Genomic DNA, 7,319 nt, shown 5'->3' with positions numbered 1-7,319 from the left:
GGTGGATGGCAAGCTAGCTGACTACCTAGCACTATTAAAACCTTCCCCAACCAGAAACCGTGGATTGATGGCAGCCTTCACGCAAAACTGAAAGCGCGAACCACTGCTTTTAATCATGGCAAGGCGACCGGAAACATGCCCGAATACAAACAGTGTAGCTATTCACTCTGCAAGATGAACTAACTAGCTAAGCATCAGTATAGAGACAAAGTAGAGTTGCAATTCAACGGCTCAGACACGAGACGTGTGGCAGGGTCTACAGTCAATCACGGATTACAAAAAGAAAACCAGCCTCGTCACGGACACCGATGTCTTGCTCCCAGATAAATTAAATCAACTTCTTTGCTCACTTTGAGGACAATACAGTGCCAATGACACGGCCCGCTACCAAAGCCTGTGGGCTCTCCTTCACCGCGGCCAACGTGAGTAAAACATTTAAAGGTGTTAACCCTCGCAAGGCTGCAGGCCCAGACGGCGTCCCAGACGGTAAAGACCAGCTGGCTGGTATGTTTACGGACATATTACTTCGCTACTATTGGCCTATTTATTGCCTTACCTCCTTACTCCATTTGCACACTGTATATAGATTTTTCTATTGTGTTATTGACTGTACTTTCATTTAACCCATGTGTAACTCTGTGTTGTTGTTTTCTGTCACACTGCCTTGCTTCATCTTGGCCAGGTCGCAGTTGTAAATGAGAAGTTGTTCTCAACTGGCCTACCTGGTTAAATAAAGGTGAAGAAACAAAAATCAATCCCTATCCCAGTCTGCTATTCCCACACGCTTCAAGAGGGCCACCATTGTTCCTGTTCCCAAGAAAGCTAAGGTAACTGAGCTAAACGACTATCGCCCGGTAGCACTCACTTCCGTCATCATGAAGTGCTTTGAGAGACTAGTCAAGGATCATATCACCTCCACCCTACCAGACACCCTAGACCCACTCCCATTTGCTTACCGCCCCAATAGGTCCACAGATGACGCAATCACTGCACTAACCCATCTGGACAAGAGGAACACCTACGTAAGAATGATGTTTCATCGATTACAGCTCAGTATTTAACACCATAATACCCTCCGAACTCGTCATTAAGCTCAAGATCCTGGGTCTCAACCCAGCCCTGTGCAAATGAGTCCTGGACTTCGTTCATAGCCAGCGGTATGCGTCAGAGACATGTAAGTTGGTGTTGCCTACAGGGGGTACGTCAGAGGCAATTAAGTTTGGTGTTGCCTACAAGGGGTACGTTCAGAGGCATTTAAGTTGGTGTTGCCTACAGGCGGGTACGTTCAGAGGCAATTAAGTGGTGTTTATTACTAAAACGTGAGATAAAGGAGAGGTGAGAGGAAGTTTCCTTGTTTGCCTCAGTAGCAGCCGTACTCTCCACGACTCATTTGAGATTGGAGGCCATTCAGTTCTTAGTCATCCCATAGACCTAACGAACAAAGGACAACAATGACATAAGTCTTTGATACTTGTAAAGAAGCAGCCAATTCAAAACGGTTTGTGCCCCGCCACTGCATAAGGAGTAATCTGTTTAACCAACGGAATGACTGTTGAAAGTCACAACGTATCAACTCACATTTGAGTCAATCATTCCAGTCATAATGCTGAATGTGTATTTTCTAAATATCCAATCAATCAATCAAAATAATCACCTTCTATGAGGATGGGCCAGTCTACTCCTTGAGGATGGGGCTTCTGCTTGCCTCCCACCCCCAGCTAGAGGCTCTCCGGCTGTGTAGGCTTCCCCATTGCAGGCCTGGGGCGACTTGCGACCCTCCGTTACCCTCCATTGAGGTCCACTCTTGGACTACAGGGGCAGGCCCCTGGAGGCGCTGGCGGGCCCCCGGCATTGGAGCCCATGGCTTTTGACAGGGACCCGCATTAGACAGATGGGACTGGCCACTGCCTCGCTCCGACTGGATGACATACCTGGGGGATGCTGCATGATGAGATGGTTTTTAGCGAGAGGCCACTATCCACACACACCAAAGTAGTATACTCAAAAGTTCCCATGTAGGTCTTTCACTTATTTCATTCATATGCCAATGCTCTTGATGACAGTACAATATAGGACATGAGAAAGAGCACATTCTCTGTATACTTGACATCAGGAATTTGTTGGCAGCAAAAAAGTTGTAGACTAGATGCTTGTTACCTAGAGGAATATTTAGTGGAACTAACGTGAATAACCAGGGAGGGAAGGGACAGTACTGAGGAGGAGTTGTTAGGCTAGATGGCCTGCCACCCAGAAGAATATTAGTGGACACTGAGCGTGGAAGTTGTTGAGCAGGTCTGATTTATCTGCTGTGGGCGTGGACGGACGGACAATAGGTTACCCTGGAGGGGAGAGTGGGCAGGTGTAGGTAATGGTTACCTGAGGAGGGGGGGGGGGGGGGGGGGCAGGTGTAAGGTAAGGCGTTACCTGAGCGGAGGAGGAGTGGGGGCAGGTGTAGGTAAGGGTTACCTGAGAGGAAGTGGGGAGGTGTTAGGTAAAGGGTTACCTGAGGGAGGAGTGGGCAGGCTGTAGGTAAGGGTGCTGAGGGAGAGTGGCGGCAGGTGTAGTAAGTTACCTGAGGAGGGAGGAAGTGGGGCAGTTTAAGGGTTTGCCTGAGGAGGGAAATCTTCTGGCCTCAACCTTAGAGGGCTCACGCATCATATCGTGGGGTAGTGTGATATACGGTTACCAGAGCTCTGGGTAGCCTCCATGCGCTGCTATTCCTGACTGCCTTTCTCAGGGAAACGCAGGCTGGTGCGGGGCCAGGTTAGGCAGCTGTGCCTCACCTCTTCTGGACACCACACAAACAGCTACAGTTGGAGAAAGACCAAAACTGAAACTGGCATCTATTAGCAGCATCTCCCAAAGTTTGGTCCTGGCTCTCCGTGGGTGCGTATTGGGTTTTTTTCCCTTAGCGACTAACAACAACTAAATTCAAATAATCAAAGCTTAAATAATTGAGTTGCCGTACTTGAAATAGCTGTTGTAGCGTCTTAGGACAAGAACCTGGGGGGGCCAAGGACGAGTTTGGGAAAACACTGTTCTATAGCACTAATCCCATTTATTAAGTCAATGTCTTCAAACAATACAGAACTGAATTCCTGTAGTTTCTGGACTGTGTACAGACACATGCTATGTGTTTGGTCTGTGTGCGATACAAGCGAAACACTCCTTTCCAGTCTCCTACACCTCGGGTCTGGGCGAACTTTAGAAGCTCCGGGCCCGCGCCCCTGTAGCGAACGCCGTGGAACACGTTTTCGGGGCCCCCAAGGCCTGCTGTACTCTGCCTGGCCTGGGAACCCGTGGAGGGGGGAGAGGCAGCGGGGCGAGCTCAGGACGAGGGGAGCTAGCGGAGGCGTCCGGGGCCAGAGGAGCAGCACTTCATCCTCCTCATCCTCCAGGCTGTACGAGGTCAAACATCCTGGTACGCTGGTACGCCCACCCCGGACGTAGAGACTGAGGGAGGCAAGAGGAACTACGACGAGACACTGAGCAGAGCTGGAGGCAGTTAAGTCCTGTCTCAGGACCTGAGAAAGAGAGAGAGAGTTTACAGGCCCCTGGCACGCTGCCACAGGTGAGGACACACACATGAAAGAACAAGGGTCTACTGTATTTTATCACCTCCATTGACCAAGGCCCTATCACCCCAATTTGCTCAGTTTTTCCCAGGTGGCCAGCTCTAGGAAGGAGCTTCTTGGTGGTTGCCAAACTTCTTCCATTTAAGTGAATCATGGAAAGCCACTGTGTTTCTGGGGACCGTTCCAATGCCTGCAGAAATAAATTTGATTACCCTTCCCCAGAACTTCTTCCATTAAGAAATTTTTATTTTATATTTCACCTTTATTTAAACCCAGTAGCCAGCTGAGAACAATTCTCATTTACAACTGCGACCTGGCCAAGATAAAGCATAGCAGTCGACAAAAAAAAAAAACCCAAAAAAAAAAACATAGCTTACAAACAAACGTTACAGTCATAACACAATAGAAAAATGAAAGTTCTATGTACAGTGTGTGCCAGATGGTAGAAGAGTAGGAGGTAGGCAATAAATAGAACATAGAGGTTTGAAAATAATTACAATTTAACATTAATAACTGGGAGCTGCATATAATGTGCAAGGTAGAGATATGGGGTGCAAAGGAGAAGAGGGTAAGTAGATAATAATGGGATTGAGGTAGTCAAGGTGTGCTATTTACAGATTGGGCTGTTACAGCGTACAGTGATCAATAACGCTCTGACAACTGATGCTGAAAGTAGAGGGAGATTTGATTTCCAGCTTCAGTATTTTTTGCAATCGTTCCAGTCATTTGGCACAGAGAAACTGGAAGCGCGGCCAAAGGAAGGTTTGGCTTTGGGGTGACCAGTGAAAAATACCTCTGGAGCGCATGCTACTGGTGGGTTTGCTTATGTGGACCATGAGCTAGATTAAGGCGGGGCTTACCACAAAGGACTTAAGATGACGTGAAGGCCAGGGTTGGCCGCGTTGAAGTATGTAGTGTGAGTCCCAGCCAACGAGAGGCACTACAGGTCACACGTTGGTGCGTGGTTATATGGGCTTTTGTACGAAAACGGATGGCAACTGGATAGCAAACTGATGAGTCTGAGTAGAGTGGTTGGGGCTATTTTCCGAAATGACATCGCCAAAGTCAAGGATCGGTAGGACTAGTCATTTTGACGGAGGGTATGTTTGGCGGCATGAGGGAAGAGGCTTTGATGCAAATAGGAAGCCGATTCTAGATTCATTTTGATTGAGATGGCTTAATTGAGTCTGGAAGAAGTTTACAGTCTACCCAGGACACTTAAGTATTTGTAGTGCCACATATTCTAGGGCAGGACCTCCAGGAGTAGTGATGCTAGGGCAGGAGGAATGCGGGCAGCAAATCGGTTGAAGGCATGCACTTAGTTTTACTAGCATTTAAAAGGCAGTTTGAGCCACGGAAAGAGTGTTGTATGGGCGTTGAAGCTCGTTTTGAGTTTGTTAAAAAGTTCCAAAAGAAGGGCCAGAAGTATACAGAATGTGTCGTCGCATAGAGGTGATCAGAGAATCACCCGCAGCAAGCACGGACATCATAGATATATACGGAGAAGAGAAAGTCCGGCCCGAGATAAATTGAGCCCCGTGGCACCCCATAGAGACTGCCAGAGGCTCCGCGAACAGACAGGCCTCGATTTGACACACTGAACTAAAGCATCTTGAGAAGTAGTTGGTGAAACCAGGCAAGCAGTCATTGAGAAACCAAGCTGTGGAGTCTCCATAAGAATGCCGTGAATTGACAGAGTCGGAAGCCTTGGCCAGGTTGATGGAAGACAGCTGCATACACTTGTTTTTTTTATCAATGGATATCGTTTAGACGACTTGAGCGGGCTAGTGCCACCCATGGACCAGCTCAAAACCGAGATGCATAGTAGAGAAGGACGGTGGCGATTCGAAAATGGTGGGTGATCTGTTTATAACTTCGAAGATTTTAGAAAGCCAGGGCAAATGGATATAGGTCTATACCAGTTTGTCTAAGGTGTCTCCCCTTTGAAGAGGGAACGACACAAGCAGATTTCCAATCTTTTGAGAAATCTCAGACGATAAGAGAGAGAGTTGATTGGGCCTAGTAATAGGGTTGCAACCAATTTCGGCAGGATCATTTAGAAAGAGAGGCGTCCAGAATTGTCTAGTCCAGCTGATTTGTAGGCGATCCAGATTTGCAAGCTCTTTCAGAACCATCAGCTGTTTGGATTTGGTGAAGCGGAGGAGGAGGGGTTGGTTGTCGTTGGCAGACAGAGATTTCAAACACACGCCTTGCCCAGGGCGTGCCCTGAGATGTTGGCCGGGGTAGCCAGGTGAAAGCATGGCCAAACCGATTATCGTAGATTTGTCGTGGTGGACAGTTTCCTATCCTCAGTGCAGTGAGACAGCCTGGGAGTAGGTTGCTCTTTGCGGAGGGCCACTTGTTCTTGGGACCTTCAATGCTTGTCAAGAAATTATTTGCGTACCCCTTAACCCCAGATCGTGCCTGCAAAGATTCTGTTCGGAGCTCTAGAGACAATTTCATTCGACCTTCATGGCTTGCGCGTTTTGCTCTGACATTGCACTTGCAACTGTGGGACCCTTCAGAGACAGCCTTCCAAATCATGTCCGCAAGGCAATTGAATTTACTACAGGTGGGACTCCCAATCAAGTTGGTATAAACTTGAAGGATGATCAATGAAACGGATGCACCGGAGCTTCAATTTCATTTTCTCAGTAGCAAAGGGTCTGAAATTTATGTAAGTAAGGTATTTCTAAAAACTTCCATGGCTGTGTCAAGGTTGGTGTTCTGGGGTATTATGTACTGGGTATTGTGTTGTAGATGTTTAGATTTTTTATTATTTAATCCTTTTTAGAATAAGGCTGCTAACATAACAAAATGTGGAAAAAGTCAAATGGGTCTGATATACTTTCGAAGGCACGGTATACAAAGAACCTATTACACAAAACAGTCAAACGAAACGAAAGGTGTAGGTAAGTTGCAGTCTTTCCAGCTTCAGTTGCAAGTGTCGTAGCTTGTGTTGTTGGCAGCTCTCGCTAGAAACAGCTGTCCTGGACGAGAGAGCCACCATTTCTTCATATACCAAGTGAATTTCGCATCATTAGCCTAACATGTTATGGATGTATCCAAATAAATGGACACTGGAGAACAAAACAAATGCAGCTACTTGTTGTTATTCGCATGAACCGTTTTGATGTGACTGGTAATACTTAGAGGCTAGCTAAAATAGTGTCACATGAGGCGAGAGCTTTGTTTAGCAGTGGAAGAGCAACCAGGAAAGAGCAGTGGAGACGTTTGTACTCCGCACTCAGAAGTGCGGGGGGCATGCCGTGACATATCATCGTTGTGGACACTGAGGAGAATTGTATTGAATAAAGTTCTCATCACTTTTTAAAAATTAAAGTGGAAGAAGAATACTACTCAATCATTATTTGGAATGTTTGGTACTTGTTGTTTAAAAGCATAATGGCCCTCGATAGCCAGTGTTGTGGAGGATATATTTGGCAAAGGGTAAACACTGGCTTCTCAGGCATTATCACTTAATGGTGACTATCTAGTATCTACATTGGGACAATAACCCTGAAAGACTATGCTACACACACCACCACTACACAAACAAAGTCCTGCCTAAAGACACGCACTACACGAAAAGAGTCAGCAATATCTCTCAGTCGTCAATATGCTAAGAATAATAGTAAATAACAAATGCATGTAACCCTTTAGACTTTTGGTAACACAGTATTCAAGACAACACCACTCCCTCTTCCTGAAACACATGATCACGGGCATCATAAGTATTCTAGG

At 46.7% G+C, this 7,319-nt stretch overlaps 1 protein-coding gene across 1 annotated transcript in view; it reads right to left on the bottom strand.

Moving 5' to 3' along the window:
* Window positions 1-7,319, bottom strand: part of LOC111967198 (SLAIN motif-containing protein-like) — a 46,841-nt gene that overhangs the window by 10,728 nt on the left and 28,794 nt on the right. The gene's annotated exons all lie outside the window — the stretch shown is intronic.

This window comes from Salvelinus sp. IW2-2015, linkage group LG8 (assembly GCF_002910315.2).
Source record: "Salvelinus sp. IW2-2015 linkage group LG8, ASM291031v2, whole genome shotgun sequence".
In the NCBI taxonomy this organism is placed as follows: domain Eukaryota; kingdom Metazoa; phylum Chordata; class Actinopteri; order Salmoniformes; family Salmonidae; genus Salvelinus; species Salvelinus sp. IW2-2015.
The sequence above is the reverse complement of the archived record's forward strand: the minus strand, read 5'-3'. Positions and strand labels throughout refer to the sequence as shown.